The sequence below is a fragment of the Manis javanica genome, chromosome 3, assembly GCF_040802235.1.
Source record: "Manis javanica isolate MJ-LG chromosome 3, MJ_LKY, whole genome shotgun sequence".
Lineage (NCBI taxonomy): Eukaryota > Metazoa > Chordata > Mammalia > Pholidota > Manidae > Manis > Manis javanica.
Genome location: NC_133158.1, coordinates 109,567,133 through 109,592,670, shown reverse-complemented (window position 1 = coordinate 109,592,670; position 25,538 = coordinate 109,567,133). Strand labels below are relative to the sequence as shown.

Below are 25,538 nucleotides of genomic sequence, written 5' to 3'. Positions count from 1 at the left end.
GACTGACCCCTTTGTCATTAGCTAATGTCCTTCTTTGTCTCTTCTTTCTTTGTTTTGAAATCTATTTTGTCTGATACAAGTACTACTGCTCCTGCTTTTTTCTCCCTATTATTTGCATGAAATATATTTTTCCATCCCTTTACTTTTAGTCTGTGCATATCTTTGGGTTTGAAGTGAGTCTCTTGTAGGCAGCATATAGATGGGTCTTATTTTTTAATCCATTCTGCAACTCTCTTTTGATTGGTGCATTCAGACCCTTTACCCTTAGGTGATTATTGAGAGATAAGTACTTATTGCCATTTTAGGCTTTAGATTCATGGTTATGAAAGGTTCAAGTGTAGGGTAGCTTCTTTACTAATGGTCTAAGTTAAATTACTTATTACACTATTTCAAACACAATCTGAAGGTTCTTTTTTTCTCTCTCTTCTTCTTCCTCCTCCACTCTTTATGTATTAGGTGTCATATTCTGTACTCTTTGTGTATCCCTTGACTAACTTTGTGAATAGATGATTTAATTTTGTATTTGCTTACTAATTACCTGGTCTACTTCCTTTACTGTGGATTTATTTTCTCTGGTCACAGCTATTTAGCCTTAGGAGCCCTTCCATCTAGAGCAGTCCCTCCAAAATACACTGTAGAGATGTTTTGTTGGAGGTAAATCCCCTCAACTATTGCTTATCTGAAAATTGTTTAATCCCTGCCTCAAATTTAATGATAATCTTGCCAGGCAGAGTATTCTTAGATGGCAGCCCTTCTGTTTCATTGCATTAAATGTCATGCCACTCCCTTCTTGCCTATACAGTTTCTAATGAGAAGTCTGTTGATAGCCTGATGGGGTTTCCTTTGTAGGTGATCTGTTTCTCTCCCTGACTGCTTTCAATGCTCTTTCTTTGTCTTTTATCATTCCCATTTTAGTTACTATATGTCTTGGTGTTGTGTTCCTAGGATTCCTTATGTTGGGAGATCTCTGTACTTCAATGACTTGAGTGACTATTTCCTTCCCCAGACTGGGGAAGTTTTCAGCAATTATTTCATCAAAGATACTTACTGTCTCTTTTTATCTCTCTTCTTCTTCTGTACCTTTATAAAGTGAATATTGCTCCATTTGGATTGGTTGCCCAGCTCTCTTATTATTCTTTCATTCCTAGAGATCTTTTTCTCTCTCTGTGCCTCAGGTTGTTTTCCTGTTCTCTAATTTCTATTTCATTTACATCTCTTTTACCTCATCTAATCTACTTTTAAATCCCTCCATTGTATGTTTCATTTCAGATAATGTACTTTCAAAGTTTCTATGTCTTTGTTGAAGTCTTTCCTGAGATCTTGAATATTTTTCTGTAGTTCTGTGAGCATGTTTATGACTTTAAATTTGAAATCTTTATCAAGAAGATTGGTGATTCAATTTCACTAAGCCCTCTTTATGGCACTTTTTCTTGTAATTTTGTTTGGACCAAATTCCTTTGCTGCTTCATTTTTTTCAGTGTTTCCTATGGAAAAATAATGTTTTTTTTAAGTGTGTTCTATGGAATAATAATTTCCTATGGAATAAAGGCGGCTCCCTCTAGTGCCTAGAAGCTCTACTCTCTGCAGCTACTGTGCACCTGCAGCAATCATGGGGCTCACAGGCAAGTGGAACCGGTGCCTGCTGGGAGGAAAGAGCTCAGCTGGGGAGTGTATTCTGCCTTCCCAGCTGTAATGCCTGACTCCACTGTGAGGTCCAGTGGGCCATGCATGCAGGGAGGAGCCTCTCTGCTATGCCCCTGTAGCTTCTGAAGGTGGGGCCACCCTCCAGCTGGTCTGGCACGGTGACAGGGGCAGAACATGAGTGGAGTCAGTGCCTGCTGGGAGGAAGGAGAGACAGGCTTCATACCACAGTATGAAGGCCTTTGGACTTCCTTGCCAGCCAGGGGTATGGAGCATCTGAAGCTCCTGAGAGTTCCCAACCTGCTGGGCTGAGCATGCCAAGATGATTTTGTCCACCTGCCCTTTCTGATTAGTGAGCCCTGTGTAATCTTTGGCCCCTTAGTGCCCCTCTCACTGTTGGTAAGTCTTTCAAACTGCCTGCCTTTTTTTTTGTCACAGGGGTACCAAATGTGCATATCTCTTCTCCACAAGCAGCTGGAATCTCAGTCTCTCCCAGTATTCTGTCCATCTTTGTTTTCCAACTCCAGAACACCATGTAATATGGGTTCATGTTCCCAGGCAGATATCCAGGGCTGGGTGTTCATCAGTCCTGGACTTCTACTCCATCCCTGCTCCACTTCTCTTCCTCCTACCTGTGGGTTGAAGTTGGGTAGTGCTTGAGTTCCACTAGATCCTGGCTTTGCTAGATCTCTTTTTCCTCAGATGTAGGCAGTCCTTTCTGCAGTCTTCAGATAGCTTTTACAGGATTAGCTGTATTTACTGTTTTTCATGTTTAATGTGATTTGGGGAGGGGTTTTCTGCCTCACTTCTCATGCTCCATCTTTTTTCCATCTCCTCCCTGATGTAGCTCTTTAATTCTTAGTAGCAAACCCCAGAAATAATGAGTACAAGCCCTGTGAAAAGCTAAAACCTCCTCCATCCAGAAGATTAAGATGGTGGCCAGGCTATAACATTTAGGCAAGTAAGATCCTCACTCTATGCCAAGATTTGGACTCACAAAGGCACAGTCAGATGTGGGTAGGAGAGGTAAAACATAATAGTATTGTCCACTGGCCCTTTCCCAAGATCAATTTTGAAGACAAGACTCAAGTGCCCCCGAAAAAGACAAATTTTGAATAGAACAAGAAGACCCATGCTTGTTACCTGCTAGAGAGGGAAAGTTACATGGGTCGGGAAATCTGGGTAGAACAGAAGACAGAAACAGAGGCAAATTAAATAGAAACAGAGAGGTGAGCCATCATAAAGCAGGAAGCCAAGAGCTGCTGGAGCTAGAAAGTGCTGAAGAGGCAGGGTTGGCAGCAACTCTGGAAAAGGACAGCAGAGCGGAAGCAGAAGACAAAGGGAAGCAGTGCCAGGTGAGTCAGGGTGAAGCTAAGCTCTGTCTGCACAAGACAAAACTAGACTGGGACCCAAAGACGTCTTAGAGAAGTGACTCACTAATGTGACAGGTGGGAAACCAAGGAGATGGGGGATTAGCAGGTTTGCTTTTCCATTATGACTTCATTCTTAAAACTCTTGACAGAAGGCACACATTGTTAGGTTCTTGTTCCAGCTTTACTTCATTGCCATTATCACTGCTCAAGTGCCAGAAGAACCAGGTATGTGAAACCACCTCAGTGACCAAACAGATATTTAAGCAGTTAACTAATATATACCCAAGACTTGTACAGTCATGAACAATGGAGGAAAGAAGTGGTCACAGCAATTTGCATTTACTGAAAATGTACACAGTCTGAGGGTGATAGAATTTGGCCAAAGTCACGTTGCACAATAGCTCTCACCACTGCCACTGAATTTCACGTGTGTGAGATGGAGCACAGCAGAGGCAAATGGCTTAGGAAAGGACAGTGTCTTTCTCTACTAATCCTCCAGTGATTTCTGCTATACATTCTCCCACCAAAACCACTTTGTAATAAGAAACCATGAATAAAGAGAAAAGAGTTAAGAAACCAAAGGTCAAGATAAGGATATGTCACTACTAAATTATAAAATTTTAGATATTACCTACATGTTCAAGAACTCAATTCATCTATAAAATGAAGGTAGTGACATTGCTTTCTCTGTCTTATTGTAAATATAAAATAAGAAAGTGAAAGGCGAGAAGTGTAAGATGTTAGAAATGAACATACAGTTATGACTATATAAGGGTAATGCTAGGCTTTCTTATTTTTATTTCATTTCATGTCTTCCTTGTTTCTTTTTATTTCTCTCTTAAACATACAGGGAGTATGCTACTTCCAGACTGAATGGCTTTCCAGTCACAGCAAAGTATGATGAAGTACAGAAAAGCCAACAGGATTCTAGAATGTTAGGCTCATGAGAAATGCTATTAAGAGCAATTGTTAGGCAATGCCTGCATATAATCACAACAGACGATTAGCTTCAGCTCAAGAGCACTAAGACACTACCAACAGCGTTTCCTCTAAGTTTTCTTCCTATCTTTCTACTGTGTTTTCCCTTCATAATGGTGTCATTTTCTTGATTTTCAGTCAAGTAAGTCTTCTTTCTTCTTCCTCGCCCTGTGTATAGAATTTAAAGTCATTTGATGGTACATAGAAACATTATTAAAATATTTTAAATGTCTATGTAATAGAGTGACAATATATATTACTTGTCAAAGTCTCTATCTAATGGAGACAAATTCTGGAGCCACTGTTCTGGCCTTATGGAATTCTTTACAATCTAAGAAAAGGAGAAAGGATAGGGGAAAGTAAAATGGAGAGGAATTAGAGAGTTGAGAATATTAGCAATATTTTGATTTAAAATTCTAAGATTTCCTGTGCTATGGACTGAATATTTGTATCCCCACACAAATTCATAAGTTCAAATTTAATCCCCAGTATGATCCGGTATTTGGAGGTTGGGCCTGTGGGAGGTAATGAGGTCATGAGAGTAGAGCCCTCACAAACGGGATAGTGCCCTTAAAAGAGAGGCCACAGAGCAATCCCTTGCCCTTCCACCATGTCAAGACACAGTAAGAAGATACTATGTACAAACTAGGAGTCAGGCATTTACCAAACACTGAATATGCCAGTACTTTGATCTTGGACTTTTCAGCCTCCAAAACTGTGAGAAATAAATCCTATTGCTTATGCACCACCTTGTCTGCAGAATTTTGTTATAGGAACCAAACAGACTAAGACATTCTGGAATCCCTGCTCCTTTCTTCCCCTATATCCAATGTATCCAATAATAAGCCTATTTTTTAAATGTATGTTCATTCTAGCCCCACACTCTGCTATTGCCATTTCCCTATTCCAAATCCTCATAATCAGAAACCTGACAATACCCTTTTAACTGGTTCCTTCTTTTAGCCTTTCATCCCTTCAGTCCAGCCTCCAACTGTCCTCAGGCTTCTCTGTTTAAAAGCCTCTAATGATTCTTTGCAGTTTATAGACTGACATCAAATCTCCAGAGCCCACTCCCAGATCACACATCCAGTAGAAGATGTCTTAACACTTTTTCACCAGGCATCCTCCTCTTCAATTAGATTATTTGCAAATGACTGCCAAAGAGTGACTTTTAAAATTAAAGTTCAAAAAAATCATTTTAGAATGATCCTATGCTTTGAGCCCTGAAGATAAGCCTTTCATTTGAAAGATCCTTCTGCTCAGGAAATTACCACCTTCCTTACAGAACTTAGAGTTGGGGAGAAAAACATTACTAAATATATATTCCAACATACTGATGTGGTTGCTACTTTTTTCATTCTTTCAATTATATGTGTCCATTATATGTTCTTCAGACTGCCTGGTGCAGCAGATCAACTGAATGGTCATTGCCAACTGGAACTGCTTTGTAGAAGAAACAGAAATCCATTTAAATCTGTAAATAGCAGGGAAAAGAACATTCCAAATGAAAAAGCCACAAGTGTACACATGTATGGGGGACAGGCTGAAGAATGGCATGATTATAATGGGCATAGTGTGTCAGAGAACACAAAATCAGTATATAATGGTAAAGTATAGTGCCACCTAAATGTTAAGGAATTTTATAGTAACTTTGGAGATGAGTCATTATTATCTGAATGGAAATGGATTAAAGTTAAGGATAAGCTTCAATGATATATGATATTTAATGCATCACTCTGAGCACCTACACATGACAAAGCTCACTGTGAGAGGATCTTAGGTAAAGCACAGGAATAGAGAAATATGAAACAAAATAAAGGTGCATCCAAAAATTAGGGTATATGTCAATATTTTCTGTATTGAGTCTCCTACAATGGTACTACTGAATGGCCCCTTTGATGGCCCCATCATTTGTTATCTATGCAATGAAATGTTATTAATTTTTTGTAACTGACTGACTGGATCAAACCATTTCACTTTTTTTAGGATTGCAGTTGGGTTTCCATAATAATTTATTTCCATAGCATATTAAATTTTTATTCTCATGATACTCTTGGAATAGGGCAATATATAAAATAGTGCTTCAAAATAGCTGAGGAACAAAATAGAGAGTTTATAAATCGACTCATACATTTATGATCAGTTGAACTGCAACTTGGAAAGATGGAAGCAGAGAACACTACTTAACAATGAACAAGGAATGAACTATAAACACTCAAAAATTTGGATAAATCTCAAAAATGGTATGCTGGGTGAAAGAAATGGACACAAAAGTAAACACATTGCACAATCCTATTGATATGAAGTTTGAGAACAAGCTAATCTATGGTGATAGAAATCAGATCAGTGCTTTGCCTGGAGTGGGAAGTAGAGATTGACTAGGAGGGGCCAGGAAACTTTCTGGGGTGATGGGAGTATTCTCTTACTTGGAGTGATGGTTATATGGTGTATCCATTTCCTCAGGATGCTATCACAAAGTATCACAAACAGAATGGCTCAAAGAACAGAAATTTATTGTCTTACATTTCTGAAGGCTGGAAGTCTGAGATCACAGTGTCACAGTGCCATGTTCCTCTGGAGGCACTCCAAAGGTTCTGAGCTAGGCTTCCCTTCTGGCTTGCAGTAGGCTATGGAATAGCTTATGGAAGCATAACTCCCATCTTCAGATGGCATTCTCCCTGGGTGCATACCTGTGTGTCCAAATTTCCCTTTGTGTAAGGATACCAATAATATTGGATTAGAGCCTGCCCAAATGACCTCAGTAAAGTCCCTTTCTCCAAATAAGGTCACATTCTGAGGTACTAGAGGTTAGGACTCTAACATACCCTTTCTGGTAGAACATGATACAATCCGTAGCACATGGCTTATACATTTGTCATGACTCATAGAACTGTACACTTAAAATATGTGCATAGTTCTGTATATAAATTGCTCTTAAATAAAAATGTTGATTTTTAGTTAAGTTGGACATCTATGAAAATTCTGACATGTAAAATGTATATTACAGAATAGAACTTGAGTTCTCTGAGTATAACAGGGTGCTCTAAGGACAAATCCTAACATTGTCCTACATTCTTCCCACCTATATTACACTCAGCAAAAAGATACCATTTGTCCCATTCATCCTTGTGCATGAAATCAATCAACTCTTGTTGAATGCTGATATCTTCTTAGATAAGCCAAGTGGTTTCTTGATAAAGAAGTGACTTTTTTAAAATACAAGGATATGAATACAGTTAATGTTGAGGTAATGAAGAATGGCCAAAATTTAGTACTCCAAATGATTTTAAACCACTTCACTTTGGTCTCATCACCGGAGGGCAATGTTGCACACAGAGAGGTGCACTTTAGTGGGAAGAAATCTCCCCCTACCATGGATTGCTGGGAACTCCATAAATCAGAGACTTGGCAGAATGAAAAGCCATCTTGGAGGCCAAGAAGAATACCCATAGGTTCTTTGCCTAAGACCACATGGCTAATGAGAGTTAAAATAGGGGCTGAAAAAGCACATTCCTGACAACTTAACTCATCCTCTTTCCAGACCCCTGCTGTCCACATTCAGTTGTTAAACTCTGTGTGAAATGCGAAGGAGAGGAAGAAAAGTTTAACAGGATCACCATAGAAAGGAGAAGACAGAATTTCATGTCTAAGACATTCAGTGTCTTTGTATCATACAAATGCAAGAATGGGAGAATACAACATTCCAAATTGGATGCATTGTATTACATTTATTTGGATGTGTCTTTACTGGAGATACATAGTTTTTCCAAAAATTTCTGTCATATAGAGTTGATGTGTGAAATATTGAAAAATATGGATAATTTTTGTCTTAAATGGTTCTCAAACTACAAATTAAGTATATTTGTAAGAGTTCATATCTTCGGTTGGTTAAAATATTACATTTCTCTTTCAGTTATAGAAAATCCTTTACACCTAAGCCATAAAGAATGTCACAATCATTCTAATACTCACATAAAGCAAAGTGAAATGTATTTTACTTGCCTTGTTAAATAATATTTTTAACATGAGAACATAGTTGTTGCAAAATAAGAAATTATCTGAAGATCTAGTAATTTGTAACATGACCTCTATGTATCTCATATATATATACACATTTACTTCTTTTCATTCCTTTATTTATTAATGTATTTATTAAAGATAACTTGTTGAGCACTTATTATGGGCCTGGCTCAGCACCATAGGTTTAAAGCATAAAAATATTAAATGTTTACAATATTCTTTCTGTTTCCTTATCAGAAATAGTCACTTAGACCATAACAGCTGTTAAAACAAAATAACAATTCCAAGCTATCTGTCAAACATTCACGGTTATCAAACTATCCCTGGAGGGGAGACAGAACTTTGGCTCACCTCAATATTAGTAATTAAATTTTTCCTAGGTTCAAAGTGTTTTAGGTGACCCAGACACAGCTGAGAAATAAAACAAAGGCCCTGGCCCCATGAAGTTTGCATTCCATTGGGAGAGATAAAAGTAATCAAATAAATATACAACATAAATGTGAGGCATTAAAGAGTTGAAAAAAGAAGCATGGTAGAAAGACAGCAAATAGGAGGTAGGGAGTTACTATTCATATAAGATGGTCCAGAAAGTTCTCTCTCAGTATATGTCATTTGCACAGAGATCTGAATAAAATAATAAAGAACGTCTATGCATATCTTGGGGGAAAACACTGTAACCAGAGGAAATAGCAAGGGCAAAAATCTAGGTAGAAACATATCTAGTATGTTCAAGGAACAGCCAGACTGGTGTGGCTGGTGTGAATAGGAAAGGTGGGGCGTATAGAAACATAGGGCCTTGTCTCTCTGCTTTGTAGTCAATGTGATGCAAAATATCTTGAAGGGTTCTGAAATAAGAAGGGATATAATCTCGACTGGCATTTCTAAAAGGTCACTTTGTTTTCTGTATGCAAATTAGACTTCAGTTGAATCAGAGTAGAAGACAGGTCATAAGGCTTTTGGTGGCGGTCCAAGTGAAGGCTTTGACGGGGCAATACTGATGAAGAGCTTAGAGGTACTTGGATTTCTGACATATTTCAGAGACAGAGTCAAAGGACTTACAAATGTATTTTGGGTATAAGGATAAGAACCATGACAGCTGGGCCTGAGCACCAGGTAAGTTGTGGTGTTATTTACAGAAATGGGGAAGACTGAAAAGAGGGAGAAATCAGTGCCCAATTTGGGGGCCTGGTAAGTTTGAGATGCTCACTAGGCATCTAAAAGGAAACATCAAATAGTTGAATACTTGAGTCTGGGGTTCAGGGAGAGTTCAAGGCCAGAAAGAAAGTGTTGAAAAACACCACTCCATTGATAATTTTTAAAACCACAGGACTGACGAGAACACCTAAGAAATAAGTGTCAAATAGGAAAGAAGAAAGTCTGACACTGAGTCCTGAGTCTTTCACATCTTATGGACCTGAAAGAGGAGGAAGAACCTCCCTCTCAGAGAAGAAATGGCTATAGGAGAAGTAGGAAAACTAGAGAATGTGGGATCTGAGAAGGCAATAGAAGAAAATACAGTTGGATCATTGAATAACATGGGTTTCAACTGAGCTGGTTCACTTACATGTGGATTTTTCTCAATAAATGCATTGGAAATTTTTTGGAGATTTGTACAGTTTAAAATATTTTTTCTTTAGCTTACTTTAAGTATACAGTATATAATACATATAACATACAGAATATGTGTTAATTAACTGTATGTGTTATTGGTAAGGCTTCTGGTTAACAGCAGGCTATGAGGACTTAAGTTTTGGGGGAGTCAAAAGGTGTACATGGATATTCAGCTGCACTGGGGGTTGGCACCTCTAGCCCCTGCATTGCTGTTCAACTGTATTGACCAAGAAGGAAAAAATGATCAACTAAATCAAAAGTGGTGAGAAAACAAGATGAAGACTAAACAGTGAGCACACGGAAATCAAGTCGGAGGCTAAGAAGGAACAACCTGGAGAGCACTGATGACCTCCATGAACAGTAGAGGGAACAGGATAGGTGTGAGAAAGCATAGAATGAATGAGAATGTAGCTAACAAGTATAAAAACATTTTCTATAACGAACAGAGATATTGGCAGTAGCTGGAAGAGAAGCATGCTTATATATCCTAGATTGTCTCATTACAACTACAGAATAGTTTCTGCCCTATAACCAATTTAATGTTCACAGTTAGGGGTTTCTAAATGTACAGGCTTTTACTTAAAGTATAAATTTTAATTTTAATAGTAGCTATAATAAAACAAATTTAAGCTCAGGATACACTTTCAGTATTATCTAGAAATGTACAGCAGGAAAAAGTGCTGAGAAATAAAGCAACATTTAATTTCATTTAAGCTGCCCAGGATCTTAGAGTCCTTCCCCATCTCTCAGAGGACACCAAAACTCAATAAAATCTGGCTGGATTGAATTTTACATCACTGAATCTAGAGAAATTAAAATTTAAAGGAACACCAAAACAAAATATCTGAGTTTCCCTACAGATACGGGTTCTGCCAAGAAATCTTACTGACTGTGTTCATAAAGTATAGTACAAAGCCAAATAACCACATGGGTAATGTGGATAAAAAACATCCAAAAAAAAATCATAAAAACTAGAAAAATGAAACCAAATGAACCAACTAAGAAATAGATAGTGAGAAATCTACATTTTTATTTCATTGTTTATGTTTTATTTACCAGAAATAAGGAATGAGTCCTCTCCAAAATGCTGCATCAATTTTCCGTGTAATAATTTGAGTTTCTCTTCTCTGAGTCTGACAAGATTTACAAGATCATCTGCCTTAGTTAAAATAATTTTGGCTGTGCACTCTGAGTGAAACATTCCCTCTCCATACATTCAAGACTCCATCTTCAAAAGGTAAGAGACAACCTATGTCCTCAGAGTAAGACCCTTCCTCCTGCCCTCACTCATTGCTCAGAAGACACGAAGACGGTGTCTCTTGCATCTTTGGTTTTTCTTCTCTATTAGATCATTCACATTTCCCTAAAATATGCTGTTCTATCTCTTGAAGGAAGGAACAAACAAACGAAAAGAAAGAAAGAGAGAGAGGGAGAGGGAGAAAGGAAGGAAGGGAGGGAGGGAGGGAAGGAGGGAGAGAGGGAAGGAGGGAGGAAGGAATCCCTTTGACTCTCCCTCACTCCAGTTACCACCTTATTTTTCTGCTCACCTTTACAGCAAACACTCCTAAGAGAAATCTATACTAATTATTCAAATGCACACATTTCCATTCTCATTCTCATCCAGCCCTCTAATCCACCTCCCTCACAATTCTCTATGAAATCTGGATGTATCAAGAACACTAGTGGCTTCCATGCTACTAATCCATCGGTTAAGTCTCAGTCTTTATGTACTTGATTTATCAGCAGCAGTTCACATTGTTAATCACTCTCTCTTCCTGGAAACTTTTTTTTTTCAGAACCCACATTCTCTTCTTTTAAATTTTATCTCCCTGCTACACCAAAAGCTCCTTCTCTGTTTCCTCTGTTGATTTCTCCCTAGAGTTGGGTACTCCAGGTACCCCCACATCCTTGCACTCCCTCTTCTCTCCATGCTCATAACATGTACAAAATATCTATCTTCCAGTACCTAAAGACTGATAAACACAACTGTCTTTTCACCATGTCCTAACCAACACCTCAAACTAAACATGTCCCAAAAGGATTGCTGAGCTTCTTTCAAAGCCAGCACTCCTTCCATGGCGGTCACCAAATCAGCCAACGGCAGCGCCCTCCTTCCAACTTGGACTCATCCTTGACTACCTCATCCTCTCTTTCCCACTCACATACACATCCTGCTCTGTGGGCCAGCAATTCTGGCTCTCCTTTACAGCTTATTCAGAAACCCACCATTTCTCACCTCACTGCAGCCACCTGTAAAGCACCATCTCTCTTGCCTGAAATTGGCAACAGCATCCTCACTGGTCTCGGCATCCCACTGTTGTCTCACCACAGTCTCATCTTAACTCAGCAGCCAGGGAGATATTTCTAATGTGTGTCAACTCTGTCACCTTTTCACACAGAACTCTGCAAAAGCTCGGTGTCACTCACAGTTAGAGCGAAGGATTTTACAATCCCTGACACCAAATTCTATGCTGCCCCTTCTGACCTCATTCCCTGCCACTCTTTTACTCAATCGCTGCTCTACAATCCTGGCTATTCATTCACATCAGCCATGATCTCAGCTCAGAGCTTGTCTTCTGTTTGCCCCTTGAAACTCACTCTCCACCCTTCTCAGCCCCTTCTTGTGCCCTGGGAGGAGGACCTCTATGACCCATTACTGTGTCTCTCTGACCCTCTGCTTCCAGGTGCATTCAGCCAGCGGGGAGCCCAGTAACAGATCTGAAGGAGGGACAAGAGTGAGGTTAGGGTGCTTCCTGCAGGGTTGGCACAGGGGCTGTACCCCTCACCTGAGGTCACACAGCTCCTGTTGGGCAGACTTTCAATATACCTGCCTTGTTCTCGAAGTTCCAATAATCACTTACCAGGCACCCAGTCAGGCTTAGTAATCAGAGGGCCTACTGGATGTAGCTCCTGAATACTACACTGTCCCGTGTCATTTCTCTACAACCTGTCCACATCTCTGTAAATAATCACTTTTTTCCAACTCTCCCCAAATACCCAATTTTACTGCATCATCAGTCCCCTGCTCCGGCGGCTGCAGCGCCTCTGCACTTGCTGTTTCCTCTGCCTACAGCACTCTTTTCCCAGATGCATACAGCACTCACTGCAGAGCCCCTTTCAAACCTTTGGGACTCAGTGTTCTACTGATCTAAAATTTCACTTCTCTTCCTCTTTTCCCTGTACATCTTTCCTACTTCATTCTCTTCCATGGCACTTAATCATCCTCTAATATACCAATTTAATTCATTTGTTTAATTCATTGCTTATTTCCTTGTACCCTCCCGCTAGATGCTAAACTCCCTCAGGTCAGGAATTTTTGTCTGGTTTTATTCACTGCTATATCAAGAGCACTTAGACCAGTGCCTAACTGCATGTGGCTATTATAGAATAAACATTTTTTGTATGCATGTAAAACATAAAAGAACTAACAAACAAAAACCTCTCCTAAAGCCACACAAGGTTAAGAGAACTGGAAAATCTTGCCAAGTTTTAGTCACTTAATCTGTGATCAGTTTAAGTTTACACAAATCCAGGTGAGTGGTTTAGTAGAGATCTTACTGAGTCCGACCACTGGGACTTAAAATTTCTATTTGAACAGGTGAAGTCTAGAAAGACAGATTTGTCCTTCAAATTCCACTATTAAAGGAAATGGTAAAGTCCATAATCATTTCAGTTGCTTAATTAGACACAGAGCTGGGTCTCAGAAATGTATAGGAAGAACAGCTTTAGTTTGATACATATGATTACTCAGTGTTTTCTATCTCCCGGCAGCATATTGATCGTCTATTTTGTGAGTTTGCAAGAAAAAGTAATTTTTTACTCGAGTAATTTTGCATGGATGAACTCCCAATACCTCAAAGCAGTCATTCCTGTGAAGCTGGGAGAAAATTACTGTTCTGCCATATCAGTTGATATCTGTCAATTTAACATTGACATGCAGAAAAGCCAACATCCCTTTACTTCTCTCAGCCTTTGGGTGTGTTATTCTCTCTGTAATTTTCTTGCTCCCTTAGTTCATCTTCCCTTCACTGAAATTAGGAAATTTTTATTCTTTTGGGAATAAAGCCCTCTTGACACCAACTTACCCTGGCAGCAGGTACGCAGCCCATAAATGAAGTTAAAAGAGCGAGCCATCATTCTGATGATTTCTCTTGCATCTTGTTCTTAGAAGCTTCCTTTCATGTGAGGATCTGACAATCTTTTAATAGCATCACTGGATGGCAATACCAGAGTGTGTTCCTGTGTTCACCTCCGCCTGCCTTGAAGGTCTCCACCACTGCCTTAAGCTTGGAGAAGGCCACTGTTTCAACAAACAGAATGATGCTTTCCAAGGTTTGTATATGGCGGTTAATATATTTGTAGTGATACATTTGAAAGCCTTTTCTACTCTGGTAAAGATACAGGATAAGTTAAAGTAGCAACATATAAAGTTGATGCCCATTTCACATATCAGTATCAAATTGACAAATACCAACTGATGTGGAGAATTATCATTGTCTCTCAACTTCACAGGAGGAATCATAACTTCTCTATTTGTTACAAAACTTCTCTATTTGTTTACTTAGTAGGGATTTGTACATAATAATCTGAAATGGATATTTAATAAGTAACTAATTGCTCAACAGTTAAGACTACTGATTGCCATATATTGTATTATTTTTCTGATTAAAAAGTTGCTTTTATTCATTGCTTGAAATGTGGAATACACAGAAATCTTAAAACTAAAGGAAAATAAAATCACTCCCATTCCCAGGTAGCAGTCATGGAGATGTGTCACTCAGATTTCCATTCAAAGAACTGCCACCCAGCTTCAACAAGTGTGCCTGGCTGACAGCCTCCAACTTGAACTCCTTCAGCACCTGCCGCAGCTTTCAAGCTGGTAGCCAAATTCATGGTAACCAAAGTTACCAGGTGCTTTCAGCCAGCGGGGAGCCCAGTAGCAGATCTGAAGGAGTTTGCAAGAAACTGATACTGTTCTGCCGTATCAGTTGATATCTGTCAATTTGACATTGACATGTAGAAAAACCAAAATCCCTTTACTTCTCTCAGCCTTTGGGTCTGTAATTCTCTCTATAATTTTCTTGCTCCCTTAGTTCATCTTCCCTTCACTGAAGGGAAGCCTAGCCGTTTGCATCAAACACAGCCCCTTCCAACAGACAGTCTTTGCTCCTGAGCTCCTACTGGTCTAGTAGAGCCTGTCTGTGCCACAGTCTGGTAGTTTTCCTGCCTAATCCTCTTTCTTCTCCTTTTCTTTCATGAGTGTAACTCACCAGTAATGATTTCTTTTTAATTGTGTAAAAATACACATAACATACAATTTACTATATTAACTATTTTTAAGTGTACAGTTCAGGGGTGTTAAGTATATTCACATTGTTGAGCAACCAATCTCCAGAATCTCTGCATCCTGCAAAATTGAAACTCTATCCTAAAAACAATTCCCCATTCCTCTTCCCCCAGCCACCATTATACTTCTTTTTTCTATGAACATGACTACTCAAGATACCTCATTTATATGGGATTATGTAGCATTTATCTTTTTTTGTGGCTGGCTTATTTCACTTAGAATAATGTCTGCAAGGCTCATTCATGTTGTAGCATGAGTCATAATTTTCTTCCTTTTTAAGGCTAAATAATATTCCATTGCATTCATATTCTACATGTTTGTCCATGGACACTCCTACTTTGGCTATCCTAAATAATGCTGCTATGGAAATGAGTATGCAAATATCTTCTTGAAATTCCACTTTAAATTCTTTTGTATATATATTCACAAATAGAACAGCTGTACCATATGGCAAAAATATTTTTAGGTTTTTGAGGAAGGCCATGCTGTTTTCCATGGTGGCTGTATCATTTTGCATTCCTACCACCAGAGTACAAGGGTTCTTTTTTCCTCTACATCCTCAACACTTGTATTATTTTTTTGATAGCACATCCCAATGAGTGTGAGGTAGTATCTCATTGTGGTTTTCATTTGCATTTCCCTAATGATTAGTGATGTTGAGCATCTTTTCATACACTTTTGGGCACCTGCATATCTTGGACTGCAGATGGAGAAATGTCTATTCAAGTCCTTTGCCTATTTTTAGTTTGATTATTTCTGTTGTTGAGTGGTAGGAGTTGTTTATATATTTTAGATAGTAACCTCTATCAAATATATGATTTGCAAATATTTTCTCCCATTCTGTAAGTTGCATTTTTGCTCTGTTGATTGTGTCCTTTGATATATAAAAGTTCTTTATTTTGTTATAGTCGAATTTATCTATTTTTACTTTTGTTGCTCATGCATTTGGTTACAAAAGCAATGTTACAAGCCTTTTCCCAGTTTTCTTCTAAGAATTTTATAGTTTTAAGTCTTATATTTATGTCTTTCATGCATTTTGTTTTTATACATGGTATAAAGTAAGGGTCCAACTTCATTCTTTACATGTGGATATCCAGTTTTCTCAATAGTGTTTGTTGAATATACAATAATCCTTCTGGACTCCTGTCATTGTCCACTTGCCAGATAACCCAACCAGCACAACCCTGAACCAGAGGTAGGAATGGCTAAGATTTTGCTATTTATCCTCCCAGTCTTGTCCCTATCTTTCCCTCTTTCCTTCTTTCTTGACACACACACACACACACACATACACACACACACACGTACACAAACACATTTATACTGCTTTTTAAAAATAACAGTATGTTGTGCATGTGTTTCTGTTTCATTTGTTATTTTCAGCAGTATCAAGTTTAAAAACTACTGATTCATTGTGTAGATATGCCATTATTTGTTTAATGAACTATTTTTAATGACCATATATGAAAAGATCACTTCATTTTTTTAAAAAAAAATCCAGTTTCCTTTAGAACCCTTATTCCCACCGGTGGGCACTGAGGAAATCTGAGGGAGCATTTTTGTTTCAAGACATATCAAGGGGGTATTGGAACTAGCCGCCGCCCCCTCGGGCAATACTCTTATGAACGTGATGACAGGTTTGATTAATACTCTACAGTAAATTTGATCGAAGCCAAGACAACTATTCCTGCATTTATGTCAAAACTTGACTTGTACAAACAAAATTTGAGTCAAAGACAATTAAATCAGTTTCCAAATCTTTCTTCAGTGGAAACAAATGATGACGACATTCTGGTTTATAGCCAGCATTTGGAAGCACTTAAAGAAGATTTTACAAATAGATTTCAGGATTTACCCAACATGATCATTCCAGATGGGGTCCTAGAACCTTCCTCAAGACTATGGATAGCAGAAGTATCACTGCAGGAGGAGCTGACAGAATTGTCAACAACTGAAGAGTTATAATTGAAATTTAAAAATGAATATCAAGAATTTTGGCTGCAAAGGCAAATTCTAATATTATATCCAAGCTTACGGACTGTAGCAAAGAAGTTTTTCATTGCATTTCCATCATATTTAGCCGAAAGAGGATTTAACATGATCGGCAATCTACTAACAAAGAAAAGAAACAAATTGTCAATAGTGAAATGTGGTGATTTAAGATAGATGATGACAAAAATGACATCAAACTTTGAAAAATTAGTGTCATCTCACCAAGCTCAATCACCTCACTAATAAAGATTTCACTTTTTAAAGTAATGTATACTTTCTAAATTTAAAATTTTTTATTATACTTTAAGTAATATATTAATATTGTTAATTTCTTCTAATAAAATAATTTGAAAAAATCTGTCCTTGTTTTATATATAGTATAGTATAATTCACCTAAGGAGGTGTTATCAAATCACTCTTTGAAAAAGTGGGCACTAAGCCAAAAAAGGTTGGGAACCTATGCTTTAGAAGATTGTCCAATGAAAAATCCTATGCGTGGATTGTAGAAAAAGTGTTATTGGTAACAGTCATTGTCCCAATTATTCTTATATTCATTCTTCCTTTGCACATGTTTGTGTAAAGTACGCAAAAGTAAATATTCAGGCCTCCACGCTTAACATAAAAATAGAATTTGCTAGACCCTTCATATGATTCTCCACGAGACCTCAGAATGTGTTTCATCCAAATCTCACTGGAGCTGATGGGGTTTTAATTCCTCAAAGCATAAGATGCCCTGGGATGGCAAAACTATTTAGTGCTATTTGACTTCAAGGCTGACGAATGTGAAGAAATCCATTCTCCAACAACCTCTAAGCTCTCTCTCCCCTGGAACTCCTATTCCCAGGAACCTACTGACTTCATTGGCTGCTAAAATTCCAAAAGATTCCTGACAGCAAGGCAGGAGCAATTATAGGCAGAGCAAAGCTATGGAAGACAGAAAACTAAGTTCTCTCTCTAACTCTTACTTTAGTTACAGCACTTATTCATTCTGAGCCTTGCTTTCCCCATCTCTAAATTATCAATAGTAACATCTTCTGCCCAATGTTGTGATGCACTTCAAACAAGTAACATGTGGGGAAGTAATTTATACAGAGAAGGTGTAATACAAATTTCAGTTGTTATGCTTAATAATTAGCAAGTGGTGCAAGTGTTCAGGTAACCAGTGATTTGAGTGCCCTCGAAAACAGTGCTTCCTGGGCAATTGGGGTCAGCAAACCCCAATGCTTATGTGTAACAAATGATTTAACTCAGCGCAACTGACCATGCTTTTGCCTAGTTGTGCTAAGGCTCCCAAACACTGCTCATTGAACGGCCTCGACAGCAGCCAGTGTTGTAGATTTTGTTGAGTCCTTGGACACTGAGTGGTGCCCAGATGGTCTATGTCCTCCTTACTGGAACAACCATAGGTTCCAGGTAGGGTTGCCATAATCCCCTGGCAGAACAAGCAAATGCAATTGGTTCAGGGCCATTTGATACTGCCTGAGAGTCAAGTCACTGGCATTCAGATGTGAAGAAAGCACAGACTGCCACACTTACCCTTAGGAAAAGTTAAAGCCTACATACAAGTACCAAAGGGCAGAACCAACCTGTAATCCACATCTTCTAGCCTCCTCATTCTCTGAGGTATATAAAAATCTCCATCTGAGGAAGTTTCCCCATCCATTTTACCTCCACAAGCTCCACTGTCTTCTCCATCCACCCCCACTGCCATCAAATGCTTCTGAAATCAATGAACTCCCATTTATTGAGTCTTTACTTTTGAACACAAAGATGAAGAGCATGTTCACCATGTCCCTCTATATGATTATAACTTCCTGTGCCCCTGCTCTAGTTAAGAAAGGGAGAGGCTGTTTTCTAATTCTTGTATTGAAATACCTAAAGTGTTCCACTCAAAACAATAACATTGTTTTGTCTTTCAGTCAAAGGGACTAGTCTGCTTATAAGGGAAGGATCAAGACTTATGGTTGTTGATAATTGAATAGAGCACTGTCAAATAGGCATCCTAATCTACATCCAAATCTTCCCTGACAGCACTGTGGCAGGCACTGTTAACCCTAACACCCTAAAGAAAAAAGTTTACTGCTGGTGAATTAAAATAACAACTTCTACTCTCCAAGCTCCAGTGCTTCAGTCAATAAAGAGAAAGAGAGGTAAAGAGAAGGGAAGAAAGAAATAACATATTTTATACTTAAAGGCATAACAGTATTAGAGCAGGTTGCAAACTTGAGTAAAACTAAAAGGAGATATATACTTTACTCAAACATTTGAAACAAGTAAAAAATCTACTTCTTAGGTCTCTTAACATAATTGCTATTCAAGAATAATCTTTTCAACATTTCTTTTGAGTTCACCCCCTTCTTAATCACCATAGGTCCTCCCAAAAATCCTTCCCATGACCCTATCCTGCTCTAGTCACCATCCACACCTCCCTCAGCCTACACCGTAGCTGCTCCAGTCCCTCACTTTCCATATACATCATCATCGGCCAGATGGGTCCAACTTCCTTAATACTGAGTAGCTTTCTTTGGGTAGGTTGAACAATGACTCTGATATTATCAAATAAAATGAACATATTTCTGTTTTCACCTTAATTGTCCATGTTGTGATATGTTCCATTGTTGACCATCTCCTCAATCTGGAATCCTCTTCCTCAGCATATGGGATATTCTGTCTTCTAGATTTATTCCTATTCCTCCTTCTATTGCTTTTCAGACTCCTTTTGCAGGTTTTCTTCCTCTTGTAATCTACTAAGTGTTTAGGTTTCCATGGCTCTATCCTAAGCTCCTAAGCCCTCTACTCTGATTAATTTATCAACCATCCCTTGGCTGCTTATCCACGTTTATGTGCTCATAGTTGTCTTCTAGCTCAGAAGCTTCTCCTGGGCTTCCATCCTGTATATCCAACTGTCATGTTCTGTAAGTACCTCAACCTTAACACATCTAACCCTTCCAAGCCTGATCTTTCTATATTTCTGAAAATGGCCCTACCTTCTACCCAGTTACCCCAACTACAAACTTCACAGTCACTCTAAACATGCTCCTTTCACTTCCTCTCCCATGTCTAGTAATCATCACCCTATAAATTCTATCTCCTTCACCTGTCTCAAAATCGTCTTTAGCCTTAGTGTCCACTGCCATAGTTTTAGTTCACACTCTCATCTTTTTACTCCAGGGTCAGTGAAATAGTGCACTGACCTATCTCCCTGCATCAACTATGCCACTTTCCCCTTCAAGCTCTATTCCAGCTACATCTATGCTAACAGTGATTTTGATTTTGAGTTAGAGGTCTGAGAACTCTGATCACAGATTAGCCATACACCTATGGAAAAGTTCTCTAAACTTCCATTTCCTTAACTTTAGAATGAGCCTAGTAATGCCTTATCAGGGGTTTGTTAGAGAAATTAAATAAGATTCTATGTAAGTAGCTCTTAAGCACTGTGTGGCACACAAATGATCCTCAAGAAATAAACTCTCCCTTGATTAATATTACCTCACTACAACAAAAATCTGATGAGTTGTTTTACTTTCCTCATTACAATTCTAAAATTAATGTCCAGCACCCAGAATAAGTTCAGAGCCCTTCTTTTAGTTCCCCCCTATCCTGTACCATCAACTCCACAGGTACAAGGATCTTGTCTGTGTCTTCATCTCTTCATAAGTCTGGTACAGTATAAGTGCTCCATACAAGTAGATGGCGGAAAGAAAGGAAGAAGTGGCACAAATGGGAAGGCAAGTGAATGGATGAGGAAGGAAAAACAAAGCTATTTCTTACTATGCTGAAGTCCTAGACTCTGAAAGCTCATAGACCCTCACTTTCCTGTAGCAAGAGGTGTTACTCTCCCATGTGGAGAGTCTGTGCCTTATCTCCCTGCAAGCAATTCCTCATGCAGGTCTGCTGCTGTGCTCCCTATTCAGTTGAATCCTGCCTCCAACCCTTTTTTATTCACTGTGATCTGCAGATCTTCATCCTAACAAATGAACCTTTATTAATTCTGGAGAGATTTATCCCTTTAACTTTGTATAGTGCCTTACAGTGAGGGACAAAAGGACAACCTGTGAAAGGAGCCAGAGAGAGGAATTTGTGCTTTACTTGTATTGCTCACCAATAACTCAGGAATTCACTGAACAAATAAATTTTGAGTACCTGCTCTTGCCTGACAGTGTACTGTGCATAAGAACTAGTAAAGTTGGTAAGCAAAGGTCCTGGTTTGGCAGTGAGCCCATAGTTAGTGGATTCTTTTAACTAATATTGTTTTGGGTGTCTGCTGTGTACCAGGCACTGCATAAGGTGCTGGGGAAATAGTGAAGAAAACAGACAAGTTCCTGCTCTCATGACAGCGACAAGAGAAAGGAAAGGAAATTCTTAGTAAGGACAGCAGACAGCAAACACCTGGGCTGCTTTAAGGATAAAAGAATGAAGAAAAGTAAAGATGGACACTGGAAGATCAGTTACCCACCTGAGGTTGTCCAATCAAGAGGTGATCAGACATTCCTTCATGTAGCATGGTAATGGTGGTGAAAAAATTATTGAATTTTGTAGAGCCAACTGGAGACTCTGCCAGATTAGACATGAGGTATTAAAAAAAAAGGGTCCATACTGACACCAAGTATTTGTTCTATGATCTGAGAGAAAAAGTTGCCTTTACTTAGTTGGAAAAATCTGCAAGAGGAAGAGTGGGTCTTTTTCAGTAAAATAAGAAGTAAGATCCTGCCTGATCTAAGCATAAAGAATGGAGAGAAGATTTTGGAGGCTGAGAGGAGAACAAAACTAACTGTCTGGGAAAGTATTTAATCTGCTATGCCCTCTATGATTTGAAGGTGAGAGAAAGATGAAATATAAAATTTTAATTTTCGATGTGGTGTGATTGAGATGCTTAGAAATAATAACAAACATTTATATAATAGTCACTACAAGATGTAAACACTAAAAGATGTATATGTGAATTTCACTCAGGATGTGTAGCACTGTGGAACTGCAACAGTGATACAACACCATAAAGTTGCTCATAACACTATTTTCCTGCATTAGAATTAAGACATGGCACACTCCATACTGTGGAGAAGGGCTTTATTCTTTGTGGATTAGGGTAAGGACCACCAATCCTGTAAGAGTATGAAGCTTCCTTTTGGCAGCAGAAGTTGCAGATCATGAGTAATGGCTTATGTAGTAGAAATAAATGAATATTTACAGGTAATGGAGAAAAGTTAACTTCTTTCTGAAGGGACACTGGTTTATTATACATCCGGCTTTATTAAATATTTAGCCTCAGTCATAAAAGCTGTGGAATGCACAATTCTCAGTTCATGTATCAGAAGGACTGGAATGAACATCAGGTGTTTATCATTTGTATTTTGACCAAGCAGCGTTTAGTGGAATTCAGTAGTGCTTTTATGCAGAATATGTGTTCAGTTCTTATATTTTAATTAACAAGCTTTATTCCATGTTTACATGATTTTTAAAAAGTGCCTGAAGAAGGAAGAAACGGTCAACTATGACAAATGCTGCTGATGGTTAAAATAAAACGAAGACTGAGATTTACCCTTGAATTTGACAACTTCAAGTTATTATCGACCATGATAAAAGTAGTTTTTAAGAAGTAGTGAGGAAGAAAGTCTGACAGGAGGAGATTCAAGAAGAATAAAGGATATTAACTAGAATAATATAGGTAGCTTTTCTAAGGGGTGTTTCTAAGAAAAGTAAACAGATGGAGTGATAGCTGGAGGAACATGTGGGTCAAGGGAGGATTTTGTAAATGTGAGATTTTATGGTTTGTTTATATACTGATGGAAATGATACAGTCAGATGCAAATTGATGATGCAGGAGGAGAGAAGTCCTGGTGTAGGAAACAGAAAACAGAATTAATAATGAAGTATAAGAATTGGCTTTATATAGAATAAAGGAGGACAGATCAACCATTGTTATTGGAAGTTAAGGCAAAGAAAAAAAGTATTAGATTTACTAATGGAACATGTCAAAGTCTGTTCTGGGGCTGCTTTTATCTTTCTGTGAAGTAAAAAGCAAAGTTGAAACTGAGAAATGGGCATGATGTTGGAGACTTTAGAAACAGCAGAAGGAGAACCAGTTGCCTGGGAGAGATTTTAATTATTTGTCCTCAGAGTGTGAAAATATTTACTACAGAGGCTCCCTACCAAAATTGCATGACCCTGTTTCATGGCTACAGGTCACAGTGGAGAGGCAAGCCCTTGTTCTAAATTTAGTCACTCCTGTACTCCCTAAGACCTCAACCTTCTGGACAGGGCTGAAAGTGATGACCACAAGCTAGATGGGTGCATACAGATTCCTTCCATGGGAATTTTGGGCCTGGAGACAATAAATCTCTCTCAAAAGGCTTGCTTTGTAACAACATAAATCTTTGTTCCATGCCATGGGAAAATGAGAAGTGTGACTAAGTGGAAAACATAGATGTGCATAAATAACAAAGCCCAAGAGTCCTGAGAGTGTTGCTAACCTTAATCTCAGGCACTCCTGAATCCTAGACCTTGGGTTGTAAGAGAATCCTTAATAATGTCCCATGCCCCTTTTTGTTCAACAGAGCTTGAATTCTGTTTTTACCACACACAGCTATAAGATTCCAAAATGATCCATTCCCTACCATGGCTGGCCTTGTGAATAGGGTGAAGGATTCAGAAAAATGAACCTTCTTAATCAAAACATTCCTGATTCACCAACTGTAGTTTATGACATTCCAATATAAGAGTGAAAGGGGATTACCATTCAAAAAGTACCTTCTAGGAGTCTCACCATAAGTTAGGTGTCTTAAAAATATTATCTCATTTAGATAGTTCTTTAGCACTGGAGAACAGCTTATCCCAGAACACTTGGAAGAAATATCCCTTCCCAAAATATATACATGTATGTCCAAAAGAGTATTGATTATAGCTTTGCTCCAGCAGTAGATGGAAGTGACATTAATTATAAGTATCATATTTAGAGATGTTAAAATTAAGACTTAATAACTGAAAAGAAATCAACGAGGCAAGAAAATGTGAATATTTGAGCTGGTGACCAAGAAAATGTCACAAGAACCACGGGAACTATGAACAATGAGTCAAAGCATCAAGACGTTTGATGAGACACTAAGTTTATTAGTGCTGGCACCAGCTCAGCAGGTTCATATCCAAAGGCTGACCCCAAGCACAGTGGGACCATGCCTTTTATACTAAAAGAAAACAGCTTTTCCTTATCTGGTGGTTTAATTGGTTAAATGTGTGTGTGTGTGTGTGTTTATATATATATATAAAATGTTCTACCAAACATTATTTAGGAAGGATTCAAGGTCAGGGTTACAAGGTTGTCATTTAGGGTGGAGAAATCCTTAGTGATGAGTTCAGTGCAGTAGAAAGGATCAATAGTAGACTCCTTACTCCCACCCCATTTTTGTAACCATGAAATCTATATAATACTTAGTTTAAATCTTTGTTCTACAGTTTTTCTCTTCCCAGAATTCAGGGCCTGATGGAAGATAACTGCTCACACTCTGGGAAGTGTTCATTCAATTGTTCGAAGCTCATTCTCCCTTACCCTTCTTGTTTTCCCATCTGAGTCTTTTGAGAGATCTTCCCCCCAGCAATTCTTCAATCAGGGTGTGGAAAAAGTATTTCTGAACAAAAGAATTCTAATGCTTCTCAAAGTGGCATATTCCAATGTAATTTGGAATGTACAACCCAAAACCTCAAAATCTTGACCATCATCGCAGACACATTGACTGTTAGAGCTGGAGAGGAATTTGGGGATCATCTGTTACAAAATTCTCATTCACTCAGAAATAAACAAGAGCCCAAACTGCCAAAGACACGAGGTCAAGGTCCCCCTGACCAGATTGCATGGCTGGGAGATCAGAGATATTCCACTCTTAGCCCCAAGTGCTTCAAAACACAGCTTCTGGGGTTTCTTAAGAGCTTTTTGAAAATCCTAACAGCATCTGAATCCAGACATTAATAGCTACTAAAAAGATCATTAAAAAGACAATTCACAATTCAAGAATCTCAAAGGCACATCCTTCTTTGTGAGTGAAAGTAAGCAACTCAGTAAAAATTGGAAGGGGGGAGAAAATTATAAATAGTAAAAATAATGCTCTATTGTTTAAGTATTATGATCTAGTTATCCATGAACCATATAGATTGTTACCAAAAAAATCCCACTCATTCACCAAAAATACTCTGGAAAAAAATAAAGTAGAATCCTGGAAGGAGTGGTAAAAGTCAGAGAGCATCTGACTAAAGGTGTCCTGGTCCATTTCCATCAAAAGTGTTGAAAGCAGAGCACAACAGGTCTTCACCTAGAAGATACCTGAGAAAACACTAGACTAGCCAGATATGTATAGCAGAACTGGGAACTTCCTATGAAATTCAGGAACTCTCGTAAACAGAAAAGGAGGTTTGTTAAGCTTTGAGAATGGAAGCATTGATTAAATAGTGAACCAAAGTAGATTTCCCTGCAGTCACTTAAAGATTCAGGGGACACTCATGCCAGTTCAGCCCCACACCCCCACCCCCACCCCCAGATGGGGCAGTACACAGAAACAGAAGATGTCAGTTGACCAGAGTGAGGTCCA

The 25,538-nt window shown here is 38.6% G+C and overlaps 1 long non-coding RNA gene across 4 annotated transcripts in view; it reads right to left on the bottom strand.

Annotated features, from left to right (window-relative positions):
- LOC108391273 (uncharacterized) overlaps positions 1-25,538 on the bottom strand; it is a 355,429-nt gene that overhangs the window by 159,523 nt on the left and 170,368 nt on the right. Inside the window, exon 5 of one of the 4 annotated variants that reach the window (XR_012129265.1) lies at positions 3,718-4,160. The exons of the other annotated variants lie outside the window; for them this stretch is intronic. This is a non-coding gene — a long non-coding RNA (uncharacterized lncRNA). Of the gene's footprint in view, positions 1-3,717; positions 4,161-25,538 lie in introns of those variants that run through there. 4 annotated transcript variants of the gene reach the window in all.